Here is a 26,820-nt window from a genome sequence, read left to right as displayed (position 1 = left end):
CTTAGGAGCCCACTATACTAGACCTAGTTTCTAATTTAAGTAATCTGGGGGTTAAAGCATTAAGCTATTTCACAATAAAATAACCAACTGGCTAGGACCTGACCGGGGAATATGGGAGGAAATGATGTGTACCACTCCTAGGCCTGGCACATAAAAGCCTTCCATGGATGAGCCTTCTTTCACTTGATACAACGTCTTAAAGGTTCATTCATATTGTAGGGTATACCATTACTTCATTTTTTTTTTTTGCTGAATAATACTCTATTGTATGGATATACCACATTTTATTTATCTAGTCATCAGCTGATCGATATCTGGGTTGTTTCCACTTTTTGGCTATTAGGAATAATGCTACGAACATCTCTGTACAAGTTTTTGTGTACACATAATTTTTCATTTTTCATGAGTATATACCTAGGAGTAGAACTGCTGGGTCATATGGTAACTCGAAGCCCTGGTGATACAGTGGTTAAGGGCTACAGCTGCTAACCAAAAGGCTGGCAGTTCGAATCCAATAGCCGCTCTTTGGAAACCCTATGGGGCAGTTCTACTCTGTCCTACAGAGTCGCTATGAGTCGGAATCGACTTGACGGCAACAGCTCTTTTTAATGGTAACTCTGTGTTCTTAGAATTGCCACACTGATTTCCACCACGGCTGCATCATCTTACCCTCCCATAAGCAGTGTATGAATGTTTCAATTTCTCCACATCCTTGCCAATATTTACCTATTTTTTTAATTCTAGCCATCCTAAAACAAAAACCCACTGCCATCAAGTTGATTCCAACTCAGAGTGACCCTACAGGACAGAGTAGAGCCATCCCCTATGGTTTCTAAGGCTACAGATCTTTTCAGAAGCAGACAATCTCAGATTTCTCCTACGAGCAGCTGCTGGGTTCGAACCGCTGACCTTTTGCTTTAACCACTGCACCATCAGGGCTCCTTTTTTTTTTTTTTAAATAGTCACCCTAGCAGATGTAAAGTGGTATCTCATTTTATTTTTGATTTGCATTTCCCTGGTGGCTAATGATATCGAGCATCTTTTCAAGTGCTTTTGTTGGCCATTTGTGTAGCTTCTTTAGAGAAGTATCTATTCGAATCCTTTGCCCATTTTAAAAATTGGGTCACTTGTCTTTTAACTACTGGGTTGTTTAAGAGTTCTCTATATATTCTGGATATAATTCCTTATCAGATACATGACTTGCAAATATTTTCTCCCATTCCATGAATTGTCTTTCCCTGTCTTGATGATGTCTTTTGAAGCAAAGAAGTTTTTAATTTTGATGTCTCATTATCTATTTTTTCTTTTGTTGCTTGTGCTTTTGATGTCATACCTAAAAAAAAAATCATTGCCTAACCCAAGGTCATAGATTTATATCTATGGCTACTTCTAATATAATTTTAGGTCTTACTTGTTTTTTTGTTTTAATAAAATACGTATATGATGTGAGGTAGGAGCCCAACTTCAATCTTTTGAAGGAGAATATCCAGTTGCTCCAGCACCATTTCTTGAAAAGACTATCCCTTCCCGCTTTGAATTGTCTCAGCACCCCTGTCAAAAATCAACTGACTATAAATGTGAGGGTTTATTTCTAGACTCTCAACCATATTCCAGTAATCTGTATATCTATGATTTTGTTTTTGTTGTCTTTAAGCACCTGGATAATAAATAAAGTACCTATACATGAAACCAAACTAGAGTAATCCCATAAGTCATCAAGTTCCTGTCCTCAAATTTGGCCTAAACTCATTTCTGCTGCCCTTGCACTAATTGCTTCTTACCTACTCCTTCTACTGATTACTCCTACTGACCCACAGCACCAATTTGAGAGTGTCTCATTCCAAAGCAAAAGTCAGAACCACTTCTTCTGAGTACCTCAAAGCTTGCTAGAGAACGTCATTATCCTTTCCAGGCAGAAACTGCTTTCCTACTAGTAATGCTTGTTTTCTATTCTCTTTTCAGGGAAATTCTGGATCACCTAACAGACACAGAAATAAGATAAAGGAAAAGGAATTCTTTTCTCTTTTTATCATTCAAGCAGTTTCCAACTTCTGTTTTTGGAGTTAAGTGGTTTCCATAAATGGCTTTACCCTAAACGAATCCAAGTGAGAGTGGAGAAAAGAGAGGAGGCAGGAGGAAGAGGGCAAAGGGGTGGGAAAAAAGGAGGAAAGAAAGGAGAAATTTTTACAATTTTAGGTTATGGCAAAAAAGAAAAATAATGTCAGTTTTTCTTGCTACAGACCAAAAAAAAAAAAGTTAAAAAGGTAACAAATAAATCCATCCCTGAGACAAATGACCCATTCTATTCTGTCACTCTGTGCCTTGGAGAGCATATGAAAGTTGTTTTACTGAGGTATTTGCTCTCCAAATTGTTATTCAGGAAATCACCAGCTATAAATCTTGGTCTCTATCATACTGCGCTGTATGGAATAAATATTCCAAAAGTAGAACTGCTGGCCAAGAAGAGAAAATGTGCTTTTATTGCAAAAACGCTGTTTTAATACACTAATGACCCATTCCATGAACTGTCAAGTAGAAGTCAATTTCTCTCTAATGTTTTGTAAATCAGCGTGTGAGCTATTTTGCAAAAAAATATTAAAATATCTAGTCTTTGTTGTTGTATATAGTGTACCTGGTCTTCATCTTTTGTGCCACAGGAAGTAAAGAAAAAAAGAAGTCAGAAGGGTTAAATTACGTTCCCATGTTAAACCTCTGCACTCACTTGAGGCTGATACAAAACTGTCACATGATTTCTATCCGGGTTACAAGCTCAGGGGCATGTGAATGCAGGCAAACACACTGAGCACCCGAGCATCCATGGGCACTGCATATTTCTCTCATACTTAGTTTACTATAAGAAAATGATATGAAATGTTAACATAATGTTAATTATTTTCTTTAAAATATACATACAATATCATGAAAAAATCAATCTATATGACCCTCAAATTGAAAAGGAATGGAGCAAAGGCTTCAAAGGATGGAGCCCCTGGATGGTACAAATGGTTAACATACTAGGCTGCTAACCAAAAGGTCTGGTGTGTCACTTCCAAAAAATTAGCCATTGAAAACCACTGGGGCACAGTTCTACTCTGAACCACATGAGGGCGCCATGAGTCAGAGTCAACTCAACGGGAACTGTGTTCCACCGAATACTAATAATGGTTCAGCAAGATGTTACCCGTATCCTGGGAAACAAACATGTTTGTGGCCAAGTTTGGAAAATGTTACATTCTATATCCTCTCTCAAATGTTCATAAGTTGCATTAGCATCCTGAAAGCTCAGAGAATTCCTAAAGTAAGGCACCGAATATAATTTCTTTTAATTCAATGTTTCCTAAACTTTTAAACCACAGAACCCTTTCTGCCGGAACACTTAGTAACATACAATGAAACAGAAGACAATAGACACAACACAATTTGGTGACTAAAATCATGGTCTCTAGGACTACTTTCTGAGTTTAAACCCTAGCCCTAGAACATTCTCCAGTGTTTTCTCTGTAAAATGAGGATATTTAAAGTCCTGGGAAGACTGCAGTAAGGAATAAATGAGAATTTGTATAAAATGCTTAAGACTGTGCCTGAAACATAGTAAAAAAAAAAAAATTTTTTTTTTTTTTTTGTAAGAACCCAACAAACGTTAACTACCATTATTAGTATACCCTCAAGTTTGAATCTGGCCTATTCCATTTACCAGATGTGTAACCATCTCAGATTAATCAATTAATTAATTCAGTTAATAGTCACTGAGCATATAGTACTTTCCAGACACCGTTCTAACTAATGAATCAGGCATAGTCCCTCAGTTCCCTGAGCATTAAGTCTCAGATTCTCACTCATGTTAGGATACCATACAACTCAATGCAGTTTTGAGGAATAAATGAAATGGTACTGGAACAGTGTCTAGTAGAGTGCTGGCACCCAGAAGTCCCTCACATGTTGGTTCTTTTCTCTTAAAAGGGGCCTCTCAGGGGTATAAATGGTTAAAGCACTCAGCTGCTAAATCTAAAGATTGGAAGTTCAAGTCTACCCAGAGGCACCTGAGAAGAAAGGCCTGGTGCGTTACTTCCAAAAACTCAGCCACTGAAAACCTCTGGGGGCATAGTTCTACTCTGACACACATACACGGGATTGCCATGAGTGGTAACTGACTTGATAGTAAGTGGTTTTTTTCTTAAACAAATGAACGCCTCTTTATAGAGTCTTTACAGGTGAGTTATTTCTTAGAAAAATATATTTAATGCATTAATCTTACCCTTTTCCTTCTATGTTCCCTTAGACATGAGATAAGGACAAAATAAAAAAAAAAAAAATTTTTTTTTTTTTCAGTCCATGAGGCACCGATGAATGTGAAGAGGACTGCAGACTTTGTAGCCCAATTTATAACGTGCCTGCTTAATGTTTGATAATTATTTCACAGAATTATGTATATACTGTTGCTCAGATGCTCATTCTACCGATAGTTTTTTCTAACTCCAGACACCACCCTGATATTTACCGTACCCTATTTAGCCCGGCCCAGTTAGCCATCCACCGAGGACGCATCATGCCGATACTACAACATGCCTGGAGAGGCAGCTGGGTTGGCACATACAAACACACAACACGAAGAGGTCATTTACGTGTGCTAAAATCTCCAGAGCTAGGCAGACGTTGAATAAAGCGATCAGCCTATAAGGTGAAAACGGAGATACGATACATGTGCTTGTTTTTAATTTTATTGTGCCACGAAGCAAAAGTCTAGCCTTCAGCTTCTGTGGTGTGAGGGCTTGCTTTTTGTGAGGCCTTTCTGGCCACGGTCTCGTAACTCCCCACCCAGGTGACTGGGCAGGACAGTAAAAAGCGATAGGGTAATTGTGGCTCACCAAGGGGACTGGTCGGTTTTGCCTTAAAAGAGAGCCAATCTCAGAGCGGAGAGAAGAGCCCACCACCACCAAGGAAGAAGAGACGAGCAGGAGACCCGGCAGCGGGAGATGGCATGGTGGGTTTCCCGGTCCATGGAGAGAGAAAGCTGCGTGCCTCTGAGCAGAGCCTGAGGGCCAGGGAGAGGCATGCCCATGAGCACGGCTAGGAAGAGGTTATCCTGATGGAAGAACTGTATCCTGAGCCTGAAATATAACTGTTACTTCCCAAATAAACCCCATAATTGTGAGTATGATCTGTGAGTTCTATGTAGCCACTGCAATGAATTATCGAACCCAGTAGGGAGTGCTAGGGGAGGGACAGCTGGTGTCAGAATTGGTAAAGATGGTGGAGAAAGGAGGTGTGTCTGACCTTTACCTCATAGGAATCAGCTTTGGGCTGTTGATCTTGGTTCTCCTTCCCTCCTGTGAAGTCAGAGGAGGTCAGACACTACCCTCACACCATTTTTACAGCTTCAGCATATGACTCAACTTGCTTTTAATACAGGAGAAAAGAGACAATTATCTAATATGTTCAAGATTAGGTTTTTTGGCTGAGATCTTAGATGAGTTGGGTTCAAGTGTTTAGTGTTTAATAATGCTTTAACACCACCCTGGTTTAAAACTGGAAAAAAAAACTGGAAACTGGAAAAAAAACAAAAAAAACAAAAAGCTAAGTGTACAAGGGATAGTCGGTGCCTAAGTAAAGATTAAAAGTAAGATGATAGGTTTGAAAAAAAATGTTTAGAACAGGAAAAACATAGACCCTTGGAGCCTTTGCATCCAGGGATCCAGGGTGAGAATAAGGGGAATCTCAAGTCACAGCTCTCTGGAAACTTTCAATCTTTTATATTCCTTACTAGCGTTTCAAGTATGTGTCTGTAGATCTCACAGAAGTCCCAATTCTACAACCTTCTCCCCAATGTGTGTGAACTCCTTTCTTTAGACAGGACCCTCTCACAAGGGTTGAGAACCCAAATAGTTCTCACAGCCAGACGAGAAACCTGAGCGAAGGAATAGAGAGACATGTGTCCAAACTAGAAACGGTATGTCCTGCACAAAGGTATTCAAATCCAGTTCTTTAAAACTCTCTGCAAAACATGTAGGGATATACAGATTGCTATTTGCTGTACTTACATATACAACACACACATTTATATAATTTTCCTAATGCGTATGGGACTTGCAAACATCTCTGAGAGTTCATGTTAGTCAGTCACAGGACGATGGAGTGATAATTATGTGTAAAGCACAATGCTAGATGCCAGGGAGATATAAAGAGGAAGCAGACAGGGATCACGCCTTTAAGGAGCTTACAGTCAAACAGGAGGGATGAGGTGTATACATTGACATTACCTACAATGCAAAGCAAAGTACGCTCTCTCGTCTACTTCTTCCTCTTCAGCCTCACTGCCTTGGCTCCTGCACCAACCCTGCTATCTTCACCTGAACAGCTGCAGAAGCTTTTCAGTTGCTACCCTCCTCTCACCCTGCTTCTTTTGCTCCTCAGTCTGATCCATGCGTATACTGCTGTGTACAGATTTCTTTTGAGGATGCACAGCCTCACTGAGAACACCCCTGCTTTCATATAGCCCTACTGCCTTCAGAATAAAGTCATCATAAGCTAACATTCAACCTACGTAGATGGCCACAGTCTGAGGGCATTCCAGGCAAGATGGGGCATGTGATGAGAGTAAACCTGACCTCATGGAGAAACAAGATGGGTTTTCAGTTCTGAAAACAGGGTGGCCTCAAGGACCTCAGATTAAAGCAAACTCCCAGGCCCACCATGGATCGGCCTGAGTTAGGGTGGGAAAGGAAAGCAAAGGTAGTAGAAAATAATATGACAATCAAAAGGGTGGCTCCACTGTGAGCAACAATCTTTTAAAGTGGTATTCCATTTCCTGTAGCCATTAAGATAATTTGTCTCTATTTACTGACAAAGAAAGATACACATGATACTATGTTAATTTTCAGGAAGCTGTTAAAAATAGTATATTATGATCTCATTTTATTAAAAAAATACACACATATACATGAAATACAAAAAGCTTCTCATCAATCGGTAACAATTATTTCCTCCTTCTTTATGTCTTTATGTATTATCTTTCTTTTTTAAACAAAAGGTGTAATTCTTTACTTTTATGATCAATGAAACAGTAACTATTTCAATTCTGTAATAAAACTATCAGTATTCTAGCAAATTAAAACAACGTACTACCTTTCGGTTATGTAATTGATACAGCTAATTTTCTTTATTATACCCTATGCTGCTGCAGTCCCAATGAAACAGACAGTTATGAACTATTGGCACAACCCTTCTAGGATAATATAGTGAGAAATAATTACTCCACACCTATTAAGTTGAAGACATGGTGCAAGAGCTTTATAAACTTTCATTTGTTTGTCCCATTACCCAATGAGTAATCACTCTCATTAAAAATTAGGGATTCAGATAGTGAGAAAGATTAAATACCTCACCCAAGATCATATATAAGAAAGAAAACTACAGCGAATTCAAATCTCACTCTGAAATCTGTACATTAACCACCACGCTATATTGTTCCTTGAAAGACTATATCAAGAAATTTAATATACAACCCAGATATTCCACTTTGTGATTAACTTAATAAAATGCAGCTATCATCCAAGATTTGCAGGCAACATAAAAAAAGCTAGAAATACTTATATATCCAACAAAATTATGTTTGGATATGTTTAGATTATGTTGGGTAGAATGTTATGTAGCCATTTGTGATATTTCCAAAGAATATCTAAGAACACAGAAAAATAATGATTAAATTAAGAGAAAAGGGAAGGACAAAATTATACAATAAGACGATTTTGTCTCTAAATTATATATACTTAAATAAATGTACACAGATTAGGAAAATATATAGCAAAATATTAATGCGACTGGTCTTTTCCAATGACGAGTCCAAAGTAAGTGAGCAGAGGTCTCATTCAGAATCGACAGCACCAGGCTTGGTTTTTGGTATATAAATATCTATATATGTTAATGAAAGACAGGTTTCCACTATAATGGGGCTCCCAGTTACTAACATCAACCCCAAACAATTGGAGTTTCTATTAGCTTAGCACATTGACCAGCACTTAGCAGGTACTTGGCACTTAAGCAAGTGTAATCTCACACTAACCTGAGGAAACTGATGTTATTCCCCTTTAATAGGGAAGGAGAGAGAGGCTCAGAGAGTTAAGTAGCTTGCCCAAGGTTACACAGCTAGGAAGTGGCCGAGCTGCGATTTAAATCCAGGTTGTCAACCCTACAGGACACGCCTCTGCCACCCTCCACTCTGCTCTGAGAAATCACTTGATTAATTCAGTAAACAGGGCTTAGGCTCACTTCCTAGGAATGTTTCTTCCTAAATGGAAATGCAGAGTGAAGCGTTCCCTAAAATAAAATAAACTAGTTCCGACCTTCATAAACTATGTTTTCCTAAAGCCGGGTGTACTTACACTTTAATACAAGATGAAGTTGAACATACTCTCTGGGACTTGCTGAAGAGGCTGTTGACACTTTCAGAGGTATGTGTGAGGTGTAGCTGTGCACTGGACTCCGGATCCCCAAAAACCTGGCTTGAAACTTGGTTCAGCAACGTATTAGTTATAATTACCTTGGTTCTCAACAATCTCCCTGGGATGCAATTTCCTCTTTCAAAAAATTGGGCACAATACCAGCTACCTCACAGAGATATCATGAGAATCCAAACAGATACCATATGTGAAATCATTGAGGAAAAAAGTAACCAACACATAACAGGTGCTGAAGAAAGAACTGTTCACACAAAGAAATAACAAGGAGGTAGGTAGGTGGGGGTCAGTTTAAAGTCTAGCGCTCCCAGGGATCCACCTGACACCACCCTGGTCTCGACAGAATTTCTTTGCTGTGCACCTAAGCAGCCTGGCCACACATACCTGCATATGTAAGACCCAGAGTCCTCTGGGTGCAGACTGCTGAGACATATGTCAACCTGTGGGAAAGCCAGCCAACCAAACTGTTTTCGAGTACTGAGCTCCAAAATGGGGCTCTGCCTTTCCTAGACCTTGCTATACGTAAGATTAAGCTGCAGTGTTGGCTTACAGGGCAAAGTACCTTCTGTTTTGCAAGATAACCATGAGCTGAGTGCAGAGGAAAAGTAAAGAAGAAAGAACTGAAAGTACGGGGCAGCAGTTTCCTGGCACGTTCAATGCTCATCTGAGGCTTCTGCATAAGTTGCGGCCTAAAGATCGATGTAAGGCTTGGTGAAGCAGATTCTCTTCCTGGGTTTGTCTACACTGTGCACGTGACCTAACCACAAAAGAATCACTGCTCTTGCACTTTTAAACATTTCTTTCCTCCAGCTTAGGCAGGAAAATAAAAGCAGCAAGCTGAAAAAGATCTCGTAAATTTACCTGATTTGCCACAACTCCTTCCTACTCTCAACTCTCCTTTTTATAGCCCTTTCTTACTCCCCAACCAGGTATTCAATATGGAATTGCTAAATAACGGACATTCTAGAACACCAGAGAATGCCGTAGATAAAGCCAGGCCATATTTCAAAATATGAGCGACAACTGGCAAAAGCTGTATCCAGTATGGGTTTTCTTCCTCCTCTTCCTCCCCTTAGACTACAGGTATCTTGCATTCAAAGTTAACTCCTTCCTGGAGGTGAAGAATGAGGGGGGTGTCTTAGTCATCTAGTGCTGCTAAAAGAGAAGTATCACAAGAGGATGGCTTCACAAGTATCACAAGAAGTATCACAAAGAGAAGTTTATTTTCTCATGGTTAAGTAGGCTAAAAGTCCAAATTCAGGGTGTCAGGTCCAGGGGAAAGCTTTCTCTCTCTGTCACTTTCTCATCAATCTTCCCCCAGACTAGGAGGTTCTCTGCGAGGGGAACCCGAGTCCAAAGCACGCGCTCTGCTTCCAGTGCTGCTTTCTTGGTGGTATGAGATCCCCCCTGTCTCTCTGCTCACTTTTTTTTATATCTCAGGAGACTGTCTCAAGACACAATCCAATCTTGTAGATTGAGTCCTGCCTCAGTAATACAACTCCCTCTTTAACATCATAGAGGCAGGACTTAAACCATATAGGAAGATCACTCTATGCCAGGAATCATGGCCCAGCCAAACTGATACACACATACTTTGGGGGGACATAATTCAATGCGTGATGGGGGCGGGGAGGATATGAACACTGATTCCTCTAGAGTCTAAAAAGATCAAAAGAGAGTAGGTCTCAGCAGGTAGTAGTGAAGTGACAGCACAGAGACACCACTAAAAGCTTAACTATGAGAAACATCATTTTAGTACTATATTATGACCCCCTTACTTCTCTAGGTGTATCCTTTGCCCAACCCTTCTTGGTTCCCCCTACCCCCATTACCAGATGTACCACGGAAGTGACAAGCAGGGACTCACTAGATGCCATCAATCATTGTCACCAAGAGAGGAGAATGAAAAGAATCAAACATATGTTCTTGAAAATGCCTCCCACTCTTCCTTCACCCCACTGATACACAACCTTCATAAGAGGAGAGCCACACTTTACTATCCCTTCGGTGGAAATGCATGATGAGCAGACACTAGAAGCACCTCAAGCACCATTCTCTTACACATGCGTCTACATTTACAGTTCACACATTCCCCAAGACACACCGAAGCAGGGCTGCACACCAACTGGCTACTGACAATGCGGATCACAGCGAGTGGGAGGACTGATAATTACACAAGTGCTGCTCTCGTGCCAGGCAGGGTGGCTGAACAGAGAGGAGGCACGATCCAGGCAGCAGATGGTACTCTCTGCAATTCGTTCTGTAGACAGAGAACCAGCCGTTCCTTACTTCTTTGCTGACCACCATCACACGTTACAGATCAATTTCTATGGGAACAGCTCTATGAATAATGCACTAAAAATAAAACAGGGATGTTTCAAATGTAATACAGACACTTGTGTTTGTTTTGGGGAATGCAGCAAGAAGCAGAACGTGGTAACAGGTATCATAAGCCGTGGAGGAGTTTCTTTGTTTGGCACAATAACCCACAATAACTATTAGACAACCATTCTGACGGTTATGGATCAAATTGGGCCCCTCCCCACCTCCACCACCAATTATGTGTTAAATTCCTAGCCCTTGTATCTGTGGATGAGATCCTGTTTAGAAATAGGGGTTTTCTTTTGTTATGTTAATGAGGCCACACCAGTATAAGATGGATCCTAAACCTAATCGCTTCTGAGTTATAAAAAGACCAGAATAAAAACAGAGACACGTACACATGGGAAGAAAGACACTATGTGAGGATCTTCTAGAAGCCAAGGAATGCCAAGGAAACAAGGAATACTCAGGGCTACTGACAATGAAGAAACTGATACGGCCAAGAGCGTGATTTGGACTTTTAGCCTAAAGAATAGTGAGAAAATAAATTTCTTTTCTTTAAAGCCACTCACTTGTGATATTCATGTTACAGCAGCACTAGGTAACTGAGACATTGACAAAAAAGAAAAAAGTACTTAATCCAAGACAAAAACGACAGATCAATCAAATGCATGAGCACCTTAATCACAGTGATATTAAAAAATAAGCAACTTAAAAGTTCAGTAATAAGAGACAGACCATGAATTTATACATGAAATATTATGCAGCCATTAAAAAAAATTTTTTTTAATTGTGCTTTAGGTGAAAGTTTAGAACTAAGTTAGTTTCTCATAAAAAAAAAAAAAATTATACACACATTGTTATGTGACCCTAGTTGCTATCCCTATAATGTGATGGCACAGTCTTCCTTTCCACCCCCGATTTCCTGTGTTTACTCAACCAGGTCCTATTCCTTTCTGCCTTCTCATCTCACCTCCAGACAGGAGCTGCCCATTTAGTCTCGTGTATCTGCTTGAACTAAGAAGTACACTCTTGATGAGTATCATTTTATGTCTTATAGTCCAGTCTATTCTTTGTCTGAAGAGTTGGCTTCGGGAATGGTTTTAGTTCTGGGTTAACAGAGGGTCCGGGGGCCACGTCTCCTGGGGTTCCTTCAGTCTCAGTCCGACCATTAAGTCTGGTCTTTTTATCAGAATTTGAGCTCTGCACCCTACTTTTCTCCTGTGCCATCAGGGACTCTCTGTTGTGTTCCCTGTCAGGGTGGTCACTGGTGGTACCTGGGTATCATCTAGTTCTTCTGGTCTCAGGCTGATGGAGTCTCTGGTTTATGTGGCCCGTTCTGTCTTTTGGGCTAATATTTTCCTCGTGTCTTTGGTATTCGTCATTCTTCTTTGCTCCAGGTGGGTTGGGACGAATTGATGCATCTTAGATGGCTGTTTGCCAGCTTTTAAGATCCCAGATGCCACTCACCAAAGTGGGATGCAGAACATTTCCTTAATAAACTTTGTTATGCTAATTGACCTAGATGTCCCCTGAAACCATGGTCCCCAGACTCCTGCCCCTTCTATACCATCTCTCAAAATGTTCAGTTGGTTGTATTCAGGTAACTTCTTAGCTTTTGATTTAGTCCAATGGTGTTGACTTCCCCTGTATTGTGTATTGCCCTTCTCTTCACCTAAGATAATTCTTGTCTACTATCTAGTGAATTCCCCTCTCCCTCCCACCCCACCCTCATAACCATCAAAGAATGTTTTCTTCTGTGTTTAAACTTTTCTTGAGTTCTTATAATAGTGGTCTCATACAATATTTGTCCTTTTGCAATTGACTAATTTCACTCAGCATAATGCCTTCCAGATTCATCCATGTTTGATGGCTTGGATCATTGTTCTTTATCACTGCACAGTATTCCATTGTGTGAATATAGTATAATTTGCTTATCCATTCATCTGTCGATGGACACCTAGGTTGTTACCATCTTTTTGCTATTCTCAACAGTGCTGCAATGAACATGGGCGTGCATATATCTATTCATGTGATGGCTCTTATTTCTCTAGAATATATCTCAAGGAGCAGGATTGCTGGATCGTACAGTATTTCTATTTCTAGCTTTTTAAGGAAGCGCCAAATCAATTTCCAAAGTGGTTGTACCATTTTACATTCCCACCAGCAGTGGTATACCGCCATTAAAAATTATGATGACAATTTAGCAATATGGGGGAAAATACATATGGGGAAAATTGATACAGTGAAGTAAATAAAACAATAATACAAAAGTACTTGCACTTTAATAAAAATTTCATAACTATGTTGTCAGGCGTGTCCACATTTGAAAAAGTTAGCAAAGTTGATGTATTGGGGTAGCATATTTCTGAGGTATTTTCCTAAATTTGTTCTGAAATGTTAGTGATAAACAAAAAATAAAAGAAAAATTGGGATAGAAGTCACCACAATTGCTTCAATGATTTTCAAAATCTCAGTTCTGCTATACAAAAATATGTAGTGACAAACATGATGTACATCTAAAAACGTGCATGGAACTTTAAGAATCTAACAAAAAATTAAAAATTAAAAAACCCTAAAAACATAAAGAATGAAATAATATCATTTGCATAAACTAAAAACACTTAAACAGAACACAAGATACAATGCAAGAATATATACAAACCTAAATGATACATTTTATACATAACATAGGAGGTAGGGGGCCTGGAGATAAAAGGAAATAGCTCACAGGGGGCCCAGCACAATGCAGCCAGTGAGATCCTATGCCATGAACTGAACACTATGATTAGCTCAACCTTTGCACCTGAGGTCCTTAAGTAGGTCAGGCATGATTTTAAGATTTGGGAGTAAATTACAGCAATTTCAGACAGAAATTTCTCTGTGACATGTTTCATGCTTCAGAATAGTAGTGGTCTTATATGATGGCCGCTTCTGTTTGGCTCTCCATTCTAATTTTGCTTCAGTTTAAAACAAGATTAAAAGACTGCAGGAAATCATCATTACCAAAAAATAATTAATCACGTTGCCAGTTACGTTAAAAAAAAAAATACACACACAGGCAGTCCCCGGGTTGCGAACTGAGATGCAGTCCTGTGTCTTTAAGTCGAATTTGTAGTAAGTTGGAACAGGTGCATAAGATTCTCATTTAGCCTTACTTTAGTGCAAGAGGAGCCCTGGTGGCGCAGTGGTTAAGTGCTTGACTGTTAACCCAAAGGTTGGCAATTTGAAGCCACCTCCTTGGAAATCCTGTGGGGCAGTTCTGCTCTGTCCTCTGGGGTCTCTATGAGTTGGAATCGACTCGATAGCAATGGGTTTGGTTTGGTAAGTGCTGGAGAAGGCTAGAAGCCTTTTCAATAATTTAAAAGCTGCACATACAGCAAGTAAAGGTGATCGTGATGAAGAATTTGTGGTGAGTACTGTAGCCCTGGTGGTGCAGTGGTTAAGAGCTATGGCTGCTAACCAAAAGGTCATCTGTTCAAATCTACCAGCTGTCCCTTGGAAACGCTACAGGGCAGTTCTGCTCTGTCCTATAGGGTCACTATGAGTCAGAATCAACTTGGCGACCTTTTTTTAGGAGTTGATTCAATCATTTTGATGTGAGGGCAAATTTATATAACGTTAAAGAGCAAGTGCGTGTTAAGTCAGATGTTTGGAACCCAGGGACACACATAGAACTATTCCAAAATTATCCCTGGTACGCTATAAAAGAAACTGGCAAGGGTGGTTACCCATGAGGAGGAACTGGGGGGGAGGAGGACTTACTTTTCACTGTGTACCCTTTTGGATCTTTTTAATTTTGTACCACGTGCATATATGACCAAATAAAATATTTAAAGTATTTAATTAAGCAACCATCCACACTGTACACATAAAATTGCAAAATATGGTTTAAACTGAAAATGTTTCAATTATACCATCACCAGTAAAAGTCAAACCAAGTATTCCTCTCCACGCTGTATTACAGACCCCAGTTTCACCAGGTACCTTTTCCAGCTGCTCAACAAGAAAACAGTCCACAAGGTGGCAGCACTGGTTATTGTGCTCAGCTGTACTTCCTTGATTTTTTAATATGTTAATTAATTAGAGCCCTGCCACCCACAATATCTTTCTTGGACCAAAGCAGGCTGGGGACTGCTATCTCTGTCAAATGCCCTGGCCTCCCAGGCTCTGAGAGGTGGATACTCCCCCTGTGATCCCTCCCCTGCTGCAAGAAGGCAGGAGCACCTGGGCCTTTACAGGCCTTACACCTTAAAAAAGAGGGCATGGACACGTGGGAGTGAGGGAATGAGGTCCTTTTCTAAGACATCAGTTTCTTTACAGTGACAAGCTCTCCCATCAGACAGCAGCTACCTGGGGTGGAGAGGCAGTGAGGATGAAAGAGGAAGGAGAGTGGCAGCCTGGAGAGCCCTGGCCTCCACCGGCCAGAAAGCCAGGCCAGCCCCAACAGCAGGTCCAGCACCTGGACATCTTAACTGCCATCCACACTGAATTCTCACCCAGAAAGTCTTCGAAATTCGGAAGAATTTCCAGGCAAATAATAGATACCACTTCACTTATCTAACAGCCATTGTTCTATACTGAAACAGACATCAGAAATAGAGAAAACTTTCTTCTGTGGGGGGGCTTTGGGGGGTGGGGAGGGATGTGAGTTCACATAAATAAGAAGCAATCCTGTCCTTCACCTCCTCCCAAGCCCTGGGGGGAAAAAAAAGACAAGTGGACTTTTAGCCGGGAGGAGTAAGAAGAAGCCGGATAATAAATTTCTATGTAATAAGAAAATCAGAATTCAAACTCTATACATAGCTGTATGCTATGTTCAGTTAGGGAAAAAAGCAGGAAAAAAGCAACGGACCCCAAAAGGAATGGCTGGTAATGCCAATGCTCAGACACACACACCGGTTTTCCCCCTCGACAGGAAGCACCGATCCTCCGGGTGGACTGAGTGACTGACAAGGTTTTCAGCTCCACTGATTAGATAAATGACCAAGAGGCTTCAGAGAAGAAACCTGTCAGAGGGAAGGTGAGGCCCTGGAGTCTGACTAACCAAGGCACGAGACCCACCACCACGTGTTTGCTCATGATCACTTCAAAGTTTTGTCTTCAGTGAGGTCACCCATGACCACACAGAGAGACAGACTGGAAACCACAAGGACAGTCAAACGATGGTTTTAGGGGAACAGGATCTGGTCATAAGAGAACTCTATTACACTCCGGAGTTCTTAGGTTTCAGGAAATATGACTTACCCGACAGTATAGCTGGTTCTGCGTAACAACAAATCATGCTGCGCGGGTGTTCTGGGGCCGGCTTGGGTTTCACAATGCCTCCATTTCGTGGCTGCGAGGCAGTCTCACCCAACACCTTCCAGTGCTTATTATCTGTACGACACAGGATCTCAACCTGACTAATTATCGTTTTTACAATCTAAATATCTACAGAAGTTACTAACTGTATTTCCTGACCACAGACATGAACTACTTTTATTTCCTGAGCGATAATTCTAGCACACACAGACACAAACACACAGCTCGCCCTCCCGTACGTGAAAAGCAGATTTCTCCATATGGTAACCGACGGACAAAAATAACAAGCAAGGGCTTAGAATTAGGTGGCAATGAACTGGAGCCACTAAACCAGTCTACTTTAGTGCCAGAAAAGAGTACGTGATGGACATGTACAAAACATGATCTCAAAATGTTCCCCGTAGGAAGAAACATTCAAATTTAATGCTACTTTAACCAGTAAGGGCTAATCTGTTAGCAAGACCTATCCCCCAAGGGGCTCAGGCATGCAAGGATAGATAATAAGGGGATTTCAGATTTTATCAGGAGAGAAAGTATCAGTGGAGATATCAGTCACATCTAATCACCTCAATTATTTACATAAACTGGATGCAATCCAGACTAACTTTAGCTTCAAAAAAATCCACTTAGCAGGCTTGCAAACAGATGCTGCAGGGGCAAGGCAGTTCCTGCCGGGAGCGAAGCTGGCTGGGTAGGGGAGGGTGCTATTCTTGCCTTGTGGAAACATGGGCCATGGGGGCCCAACCTTCAGGATTTTTTCACAAGCAGGAAATCTAGATTTTTGTGAGCTTTTCTAACTTTTGGAAACCCTGGTGGCATAGTGGTTAAATGCTACAGCTGCTAACCACAGGGTTGGCAGTTTGAATCCTCCCGGCACTCCTTGGAAACTCTATGGGGCAGTTCACTCTGTTCTATAGGGTCACTATGAGTCGGAATTGGCTCTATGGCACTGGATTTGGTTTTGGTTCTTTATTTTTAAATGCTCACAACTAACTAAAAAGATATTTAAACACTCTGCATGATGAATGAAACATATCTGTAATTTTCATGTCATTTCAAAGTGGAGTAAAAGTATGCTCCATGACTATGTCCTCAGAGGGGCAAAGGCTGGCCGTGAGGTTGCAAGGCGAACAGTTGTTCTCTCCTGGCACATTCCTGAAAAGTAGAACTTTCTTAAAAAAAAAAAAAAAAAAAAGGGCACTATACTCACATAATGCTTACATTTATGATAATAAATACATTAGAAGCAGCAGCATAAAACAGAAATCCAGAGAAAGTGGTCAAAAGCAGGTATATTTCTTACATGCTGACTTTCTCAGCAACTCCATGCAGGAACAAGCACCTTCTAAAAACCACTCCCTTAGATATTAGAACACGGCTAGGCCTCTGATAAGAGTCTCTGGGTAGTACAAATGGTGAAGCACTCAGCTACTAACTGAAAGGTTGGCAGAAGGAATCTACCCAGACATTCCCTGGAAGAAAGGCATGGCAATCTACTGAAAGATCACACCCATTGAATACCTACCCTATGGAGCACAGTTCTACTCTGAAACACATGGGGTCTCCATGAGTAGGAACTGACTCCATGGCAACTGGCTAGTTTTGGAGGGGGCTTTTTTTGGTATGGCCCAGTCAAGTTTTGTGGTCTTGCTTTCTGTGAAGCTTCATCACCAGGGCCATCAGCATGGTTGTGCAGGTTGCACACTGTACACTGGAACCCAGTCCAGCCTGTGGGGCTGAAGTCCAGCCTGTGCTCCACTGGCCATGCCATGTGTCTGGCAGGGTTGGCACCTTCCTGGAGAAGGTGACACATTTCCCTTCTCACAAGGCACTATATAGGCTAGTGGTGGCTCTGATCTCTCCTACCCTCAAATTAGTCTTCCTTTCTAACTTTCCTACTTCTGTTACTGGTACCCTTTCCTCTCACTGATCCCAGATTGAAACTGCAAAGTCATTCCCTCTTCTTATTCCACTTGGCTTCTATCAACTCTGTGTCTCTCTCTCCTTCACCCCCTACTCTCCTTTCCCATTGTCAGGTACCTGATCCAGGCCCTTTAACTCTGCTCTGGACTTTTACCTCTCATCTAGTCCTCCGTACTTCCAGGGCCTTCCACCTAATGATCTAGTTTATCCACTGCTGCCAGATAATTTATCCCAAATAATGCTAGCCATTTCACTCACAAACGTCCAGGGTTCTCCCTTCTCTCTTGTCTTTGTTGAATAAATGAACAATGAAGTAGCTTACTTACAACCTAATCGACTTTGCTACTGAAAGTGAGACTGTCAGAATTTATTTTGATTGCCCATTTCTTAGGTGAGTGTGAACATGAAGCATCAAATCAAACCACCTGTCCAACAGAACACACCTTTATATTTCCAAAACTATGCCAAGGAATCAGTAAAGGGAAGTTGAAGAAAGCTTGGAGAAACCCAAACCTCCTCCCTATCCTTATAGGTAATCAAAATGATGTCCATGGAGTTTGCTAAAGGACCTTACTAAAGGGAGATACATTTTAAGCCTGCCAGTTAAAGCCTACACAAGTACCAACAGGTATTAATCTAGTCTTGCCCTCTGATGCTGCAGGAGGAGGATGCGTGGGAAGAACATCACAAGTACAACATAGCAGGTATTTATAGAAAGGAGAATTACTAATGTAAAGAGGGTATAGTTGAGTGGAAATGTTTCTTTATTCTTAGAATTACAGCCGCGGCCCAAGGCTGAGGACGAGGGGGCTAAGTATTCTACTTAGAAAGCTGAAGGCAAGTAGGGCAGACATGCCTCTGACGGCCTACCAAGTAGTCATAAGTAGACCCTACCAAGTAGATCCTACCCACTACCCAACCACAACCCACCACCCACCCCTCAAGGAAAGGGAGGGTGGCTGATGTTGGCTTTGTGGAGAGGGAGCATTTCTAGTGCATGTTACGACCTCCTTCCCAACAAGTTAAGAGTATGGAAAGGGCTCCGAGACAATCACTGGGAGACTGAGGTTCCTTCAAGAAGGGGAGACAGACATCCTGTTCCTTGTCTGGCTGCTTGCTGAGCTGCAGAACCTGCAGCCTCCCCCCCCCCCCCGCCCCCGGGATAGCACTGTAGCAGAACAGAACATGGCTAGAGTGTTGGGAGAGCCTGGCATCTACCCTCTGGGTTGGGTGGGGGGGCACTCCTGAACGCAGAGACTGGTATCCATTTCTGAGCTAGAGATTTAGAAAGTGGGGGCCCACTGAAGGTGCGCTATACCAGCAGGGCTTGAAGGGACTCAAGTGTTGGAGTTAGGAAAGTGGACAGGGATATTCCCATTTTATGCCAGTTCTCCACAATCCATGGACAGGGTAGGAAAGGACCTCAGTAGTCTGCACAGTTTCTTATGAAGGAGTGTGAGGTCAGAGGAGCAAGAGCTCTGAGGCTGCAGAAGCAGCTGCTGGGTCAAGCAACAGAACCCTCAACTCAAAGGAGAAATTAGGGGCATGGACAGCTAGCAATGCCAATGGGAGACACTGTTCCCCTCTGAAATGGGTCCTTCCTCCATGGAGGCCACGGGGGTGAAGCTAAACACAGCCAAAAGAGAGTTATACACACTACCTGGGCAGAGATTCCCCAGCATGAGGACAAACCAGATGGAAGCAGGGGAGGAGCAGAGGCACCTTCTCACCATTGACTACAAACTTGGCGAGTTGCGTAACTATTATGCTCTTGCTCTTTTGTTTCCCTTCTTCTCTTCTCTGCCCAACACCCTGGGGGCCTAGAGCTCAGAAGAGAGAGTGGGGGAGGTACAGTGCTTGAACTGGATATGAGATTAGGAATTTCATGAAGACTATAATGAATTTTTTATAATGAATTATAAAACATGCCCAATATATCATTCAGAGACTGGAAAAAGAGATTTAACAGAACACTTCTATAACATGGGGTACCACCACGTACCAATGATCATGAAGATGGTGCAGGCAACATTGCGTTCTGTCACACATAAGGTCACCCTGAGTTGGGGCCAACTCAATGGCAACTAACAACAATCACCACCACCCACCTAGCAGAGACAATGTAAAGGAACTGCAATACTGTCTGCCTGTATAACCGTCGCTATGAGTCAGAATCAACTCAACTGCAGTGGGTGTTTTTTTTTTTGATTTGGTTGTTGTTACTTGCCATGAAGTCGATGTTGACTCATGGAAACCCCATATGTGCGGAGTAGAACTACTCCACAGGATTCGCAAGGCTGTGACCCTTTGGAAACAGATTGCCAGGCTTGTCTTTCAAGGCGCCCCTGGTTAAATTCAAACTGTCAACCTTTCGGCTAACAGTCAGGCACTTAACCATTTGGACCATTCAGGGACTCCACCGCCAAGAGAAAAATAAAGGCATTTCATACTATTACCCCCAATAAATTGAGTGACGCTCCTCAAGAAACTAGCCACACTAACAATAGGGCTAAATACACAAAAATTATGAATTCCTCCTAAATAACATTGTGCGTGGTAGAAAAAACCAGTAGGATTGTACTTTAGTTTTAGGCAGGCAGAGGTCAGCTGCAGGCCTCTTGCCACCACGCCCTAAGGAGAGGGTTTCAGCCAAATGCCTCTGCCAATCTCCTTTGCCCAGGGAAGAATAACAGTACACTTCCCAGACTCACACGGATCTGCCTTCGAACCCCACCCCATTTCTAGGTGTTGTACCATGTAAATTAACATTTTTGTAATTCCTACTACATAGGGGCAATGTGGGGGCAGTGGTGGTTCACTGGTAGAATTCTTGACTTCCATGCGGGAGATCTGGGTTTCACTCCTGGCCAAAGCACCTCATGCACAGCTATTACCTGTCTGTCAGCGGAGGCCTGTATGTTGCTATGATGCCGAACAGGTTTTAGTGGAGCTTCCAGACTAAGACAGTGGCATGGATTGAATTGGGTCCCCCCAAAATACGTGCCAACATAGTTAGGCCAAGATTCCCGGTACTGTCCTTCATTTTGTGATTGTAACTTTCCCATGTGTTTTAAATCCTAATCTTTGGCTGTGGTTAATGAGGCAAGATTAGTTTATGCTAAAAAGGATTAGAGTGGGATTATAACACCCTTACTAAGGTCACATCCCTGATCCAATGTAAATGGAGTTTCCCTGGGGTGTGGCCTGCACCACCTTTTATCTTAACCCAAACCCAGTGCCATCGAGTCGATATCCGACTCATAACAACCCTATAAGACAGAGGAGAACTGCCCCCAAGAGACAAAAAGAAAGGGAAGCAAGCAGAGAGTTGGGACCTCATACCACCAAGAAAGCAGCACTGGGAGCAGAGCATGTCCTTTGGACCCAGGGTCCCTGCCTCTGAGAAGCTCCTCGACCAGGGGAAGATTGATTACAGGGACCTTCCTCCAGAGCCAAAAGAGAGAAAAAGCCTTCATCTGGAACTGATGCTCTGAATTTGGACTTGTAGCCTCCTAGGCTGTGAAAAAATGAATTTCTCTTTGTTAAAGCCATCCACTTGTGGTATTTCTGTTACAAGCAGCACTAGATAACTAAGACAGGTGGACTAGGAAAAAAGCCCTAGTGATCTACTTCTCAAAATCAGCCAGTGAAAACCCTATGGATCATATCAGTCAGATCCACAACCAATCATGGGGATGGTGAAGGATCAGACAGAACCTAAGAACAAGAAACCTGTGCAGCGGGCAATATTCCAGTCGCTTTATATAGGAACTCTGCTAGGTAGGTGGTTCTACCCCAATGTTACATAAATTACTTAATCTGAATGTCATGCCAATGGTTCAAGTGACGGACCAGGGTTTCAACTAACTCAGACTCCAAACAAAAACCCCTGCTGGTTCTGTTTCACTCTGTTGACCCGCATCTCAAAGGACAAGCAAAGAGGGGTAAAATAAACCCAAAGAAGAGCTAGGCATGTCCATTTCAGAATTGGCAGCTGTCACAAGCAGCTTTAAAATGCATGGATTTTATTTACTTTTGTAAATCTATGAAATCTGGCCTAGTGATACGCTATTAGGAATATCAAAATGAAGTCAATACACCCCCCTTCCAGTAACTCTCACAAAGGACACCAGTACCCAACAACTACAATTTGACCTTTAGCAGAAAGACAAAAGCACTATTGAAAAAAAGAAAAAAAAAAAAACTAGTTCTGAACAGAATGCACCAGAACTCAAACTTGCCAAGCTGTCTACATTTCGGAATTTTGCAGTGTTTAATGTCAGCTGTCTAGAACTGGCCTTGTAGGTCTCTGCGAAATTAGACTTTATTCCACTATTTCTATCCAGCTCTACAGGCAGCATTTTAGATAATTAAAAGTCCCTGGAATCGACTGAACAGTATACTGCTCAGGACAGGCCTTTATTAACTTTTTAAAGTATAAACCAGGGGACTTCTCTTAACCAAGTCATCTCAGCAGCCAACCTCCGTGCTGGCTGAATCACTATACAAATTTCAGGGCTCTGTGTCACTGACAATTGTTCAAAGGGGCTTGGTTTCTTAAGCACAAGAGTTTTTTTCCTAGAAATCTAAGTTATGCATTAAAAGATGTTCTCAAACTTTGCCCTCAAGATCTCTCCAGCATGGAGTAAGCTTATTACAAATAAAAAATGACAGTGTCCAATTTCGGAATAGCCCATAACTGCCAAATTCCAGAGCTGCTATTCTTCCCTCTGTGATATTAGCAGGCAATAGGGTCGTTATGGGTCTGAATCGACTTGAGGGCAATGGGGTGGGGTTTTTATATATTATATTACACTTCACAGTTAAAGAGCTTTAAATTTTTGACAGCTCCTATGGAAAACTGTCAGTTTCTTAAACCCTTTTCTAAAGGTACAAAATAAATGGAGAGGGGCTAAACATTTAAAATTAAGAGAAAAAGCTGTGACTCACTAATTCTAAAAAAAAAAAAAAGAGTAAGCAATCTGACAGCAAACTTTTTGCCAAAACCAGTGTTCCCCAAATCTGTTCCAGAATATACTCTCGGAAAGCCAGTTAAAGGGGTACATATTGGTAAGGAGTAGTTCTAAGCAAGGGATTTAAAGTATCACCAGTCCTACTCACGCTGTTTAGTCATAATTTGTTTCTGTCTGTCAGTGACTGTCAAGTAGATTCCAACTCATAGCAACCTCATATGTGCAGAGCAGAATTGCTCCACAGGGTTTTCAAGGCTGTGGCCTTTCGGAAGCAGATCGCCAGGCCCGTTTTCCAAGGCACCTCTGTGTGGGTTCCAACTGTCAACCTTTCAGCTACTAGTGCAATCCTTAAACATTTGCACCCCGCAAGGACCCCCTTGGCATAATACTTATGTTTACTTCCAATCCTCTCTGCACATTATCAGTCACCACTGGTAAGGTTAAGAAGGACTTTGTGCTAAAGAACAATATTAACTACATAAGTTTCAGCCTCTGCTCCTCTGCCTAGATCAGAGAAGTCATCAGCCATTTGCTGGAACAGGCAGAGAGAAACCACTGGATTATTTCCATCACACATCCCCAGGATGAGCACCACGGCAGTCACCCAGGTCCCCATGCTTGGGTTAAAACTCTGCTATTACCATCACGAAATTCTTAATTTTTCAACAAGCAACCACATACTCTCATTCCACAGTGGACCCTTCAAATTATGTAGTCAGTTCTGCACAGGCCTGCTTTTTTAAATGGCACTAAGGTACAATGTGCCTGACCCAAGCCACGGTCTTTTCAATCACCCCATATGCATGAGAAAGCTGGACAATGAAAGACAGTGGAATTGATGCATTCAAACTGCAGCGTTGGTGAAGAATACTGAATATACCATGGTGTCATGGATAGAATTGCGTTCCCAAAAAATGTGTCAACTTGGTTAGGCCATGATTCCCAGTATTGTGTGGTTGCCCACCATTTTGTAATCTAATGTGCCTATACTGTGTGCTGTAAATCCTAATCTCTATGATATTAATGAGGCAGAATTAGAAGCAGTTATGTTAATGAGGCAGGACTCAATCTACAAGATTAGGTTGTATCTTGAGTCAATCTCTTTTGAGATATAAAAGAGAGAATCGATCAGAGAAGAGAGGGACCTCATTACCACCAAGCAAGAAGAGCAAGGAACTGAATGGATCCTTTGGGCCTGGAGTCCCTGCACTGAGAAGCTCTTACACTAGGGGAAGATTGATGACAGGGACCTTTCTCCAGAGCCGACAGAGAAAGAGAGCCTTCCCCTAGAGCTGGTGCCCTGAATGTAGACTAGCCTCCTAACTGTGAGAGAATAAATTTCTGTTTGTTAAAGCCATCCACTTGTGGTATTTCTGTTATATCAGCATTAGATAACTAAGACACATGGACTGCCAGAAGAACAAACAAATCAGTCTTAAAAGAAATACAACCAGAACGCTCCTTACATGTGAGGATGGCAAGACTTCGGCTCACTTACTTAGGACACCTTATCAGGAAAGATCAATTGCTAGAAAAGGACATTACGGTTAGTAGAGAGTCAGTAAAAACGAGGGAAATCCTCAGCGAGATGGACTGACACAATCGCAGAAACGATGGACTCAAACATACCAACTGATCAGGATAATGTCACAGGACTGGGCAAAGTTTTGTTTTGCTAATTTTTAAACTATGTTTTCCTGGATCCTCTCCTGCCTACCAGCAATCTTTTTTCCCACAGCCAAAGTTCCTGTCTAATACAAATCTGATCTTGTCACTTTGCTTAAAACCCTTCAGTGGCGTTCACTGCCTTCCACCCAAAGCCTTCACCTGGCCTTTAAAAGCCCCTGGCCTCCACCCCCTGGTGCTTGGGCTCACCTTTCTCCTGTTTCCTGCATCCCTGCCTCATCTGCCTTCCTTCAATTTCTAGAATGTGCTATGTGCCATTCCACCTCATTGCCACGCACACACTCTCTGCAAAATGGACAAGTACCACATATTTTTATGCAAATAACACAAGCCTTCTTAATTTATTTGCTGGTCATGCCCTCCCCAATTAGGTATTTTCATAGGTGGTGCTATACTAGTTTTTCTTACATGTTGCTATGAAGAAACATTAGTATAACACACTTGTGAGGATGCCTTGCAGGGGGAGGGCACTGCCGGCAAAGAAAAAACATGCGGTATTTGAATCTGTGTCCAAGGATTTGGATAAAATCAGGAAAAAATCCTGGATCCAAAAGGACATAATCATTACTAGCTTTCATTTCTTGAAAGAAACATAAAAGGGGCTTACAGAGTTCTATAATTTTAGTAAATATGTTTTTTACTTACATTATGCTTTGGGCTACTTTCCCAATAGCTGGGACAATGAGCCTAAATCTAATGATAAAACCTGGGACAATAATGAAAAGATGGAAAGAACAACAATTTTGAAAAAAATTCAGATCAGGTTAATCAGTCTTTAAAGTATTTTTACGGCCTTCCCTGACCCCATAAGGAAACCCTGGTGGCATAGTGGTTAAGTGCTACGGCTGCTAACCAAAAGGTCAGCGGTTTGAATCCACCAGGTGCTCCTTGGAAACTCTGTGGGGTAGTTCTACCCTGTCCTATAGGGTCGCTATGAGTCGGAATTGACTGGACAGCAAAGGGTTTGGTTTGGTTTTTTTTGGACCCCATAAACACAATGTTCTCAGACAGCTTGGAAGGATTTTGGGGGAAATGACTAAAAAGTAGTGATTGGGATGAATTAAAGGTTCACTTAAAAAAAAAGAGTTAGGCACAACTTGAATACTGTAATCAAAGTAACTGAATGCTACATGTAGAAATTACTGAATTGGTATATATTTTAATCAAAAAAATTATTTAAAAGATTATCTCATATTCATTCTCTGAATTTTAACTATTAGTGCTGATAAAACATTTATACAGAAAACATTTCAGTAAAAACTTGAACTGCTCAGAAAAAAATTAGACAGTTACGAATAAGTTAACTGCAACTGCTTTCTTATTGGTTATAATGTCCAGACACTCAGACTTTAGTTCTGCTTCTACTTAAATGCTTTGGCAGTGAACTGGTCGAGGGATCTTGGGTACCCACTCCTACTAGGAGGTTTCTCAGAAGGGTGTCTGCCTCTTAGACAGCAAGGCCACCTCACTCTTGACCATTAGAGTATTTGGCAAAGAGCTGTCATTCTCCCCCACACCTTCTCCCTTTAACTAGTCCTTTGAGTCCTCTTTTATTGTGGTGGTCACTGAACATAATGCTGGCTTTTCATGAAAGGGTGTTGAGATAACTGGTTCTCCATGTGGGAAAAAATTAAGTTAGATTTTTACTGTTCACAAAAAGATTCCAGACGGATCATGGCTCAAAATATTTTTTTTTAAATGTCAATTATAAAAGCATTGGAAGAATATATGGGGGAATGTGTTTATAACCTTGGAAAAGGAAGGCCTTCTCAAGCCAGACACAACAAAAAAGTCATACAGAGAAAAATTATTTATAGTATTTTTGACGTAGTTCAATTTCCCAAAGTAAAAAGACAAGGACAAGCTTGGAGAAAACATTTGCCATATAACACAGAGCTGCTGTTGTTGTCTTTAGGTGCCTTCGAGTTGATTCCGACTCACTGCAACCCTATGTTCTACAGAACGAAACACTGCCTGGTACTGTACCATGCTCACAGTCATTGTTACGCTTGAGCCCGTTGTTGCAGTCACTGTGTCAATCCATCTTGTTGAAGGTCTTCCTTTTCTTCACTGATGCTCTACTTTACCAAGCAAAAATGTCTTTCTCCAGGGACTGATCCTTTCTGATAACATGTCCAAAGTATGTAAGATGTAGTCTC

General features: G+C 41.6%; 1 protein-coding gene across 6 annotated transcripts in view; it reads right to left on the bottom strand.

The window, feature by feature from the left end:
• IQGAP2 (IQ motif containing GTPase activating protein 2) overlaps positions 1-26,820 on the bottom strand; it is a 328,352-nt gene that overhangs the window by 171,035 nt on the left and 130,497 nt on the right. The window contains exon 1 of one of the 6 annotated variants that reach the window (XM_023545571.2): positions 16,023-17,130. The exons of the other annotated variants lie outside the window; for them this stretch is intronic. The gene's annotated coding sequence lies outside the window, so the exon portion shown is untranslated. Of the gene's footprint in view, positions 1-16,022; positions 17,131-26,820 lie in introns of those variants that run through there. 6 annotated transcript variants of the gene reach the window in all.

This window comes from Loxodonta africana, chromosome 2 (assembly GCF_030014295.1).
Source record: "Loxodonta africana isolate mLoxAfr1 chromosome 2, mLoxAfr1.hap2, whole genome shotgun sequence".
Classification (NCBI taxonomy): Eukaryota; Metazoa; Chordata; class Mammalia; order Proboscidea; family Elephantidae; genus Loxodonta; species Loxodonta africana.
Note: the sequence above shows the minus strand (reverse complement) of the source record. Positions and strands in the feature narration are given on the sequence as shown.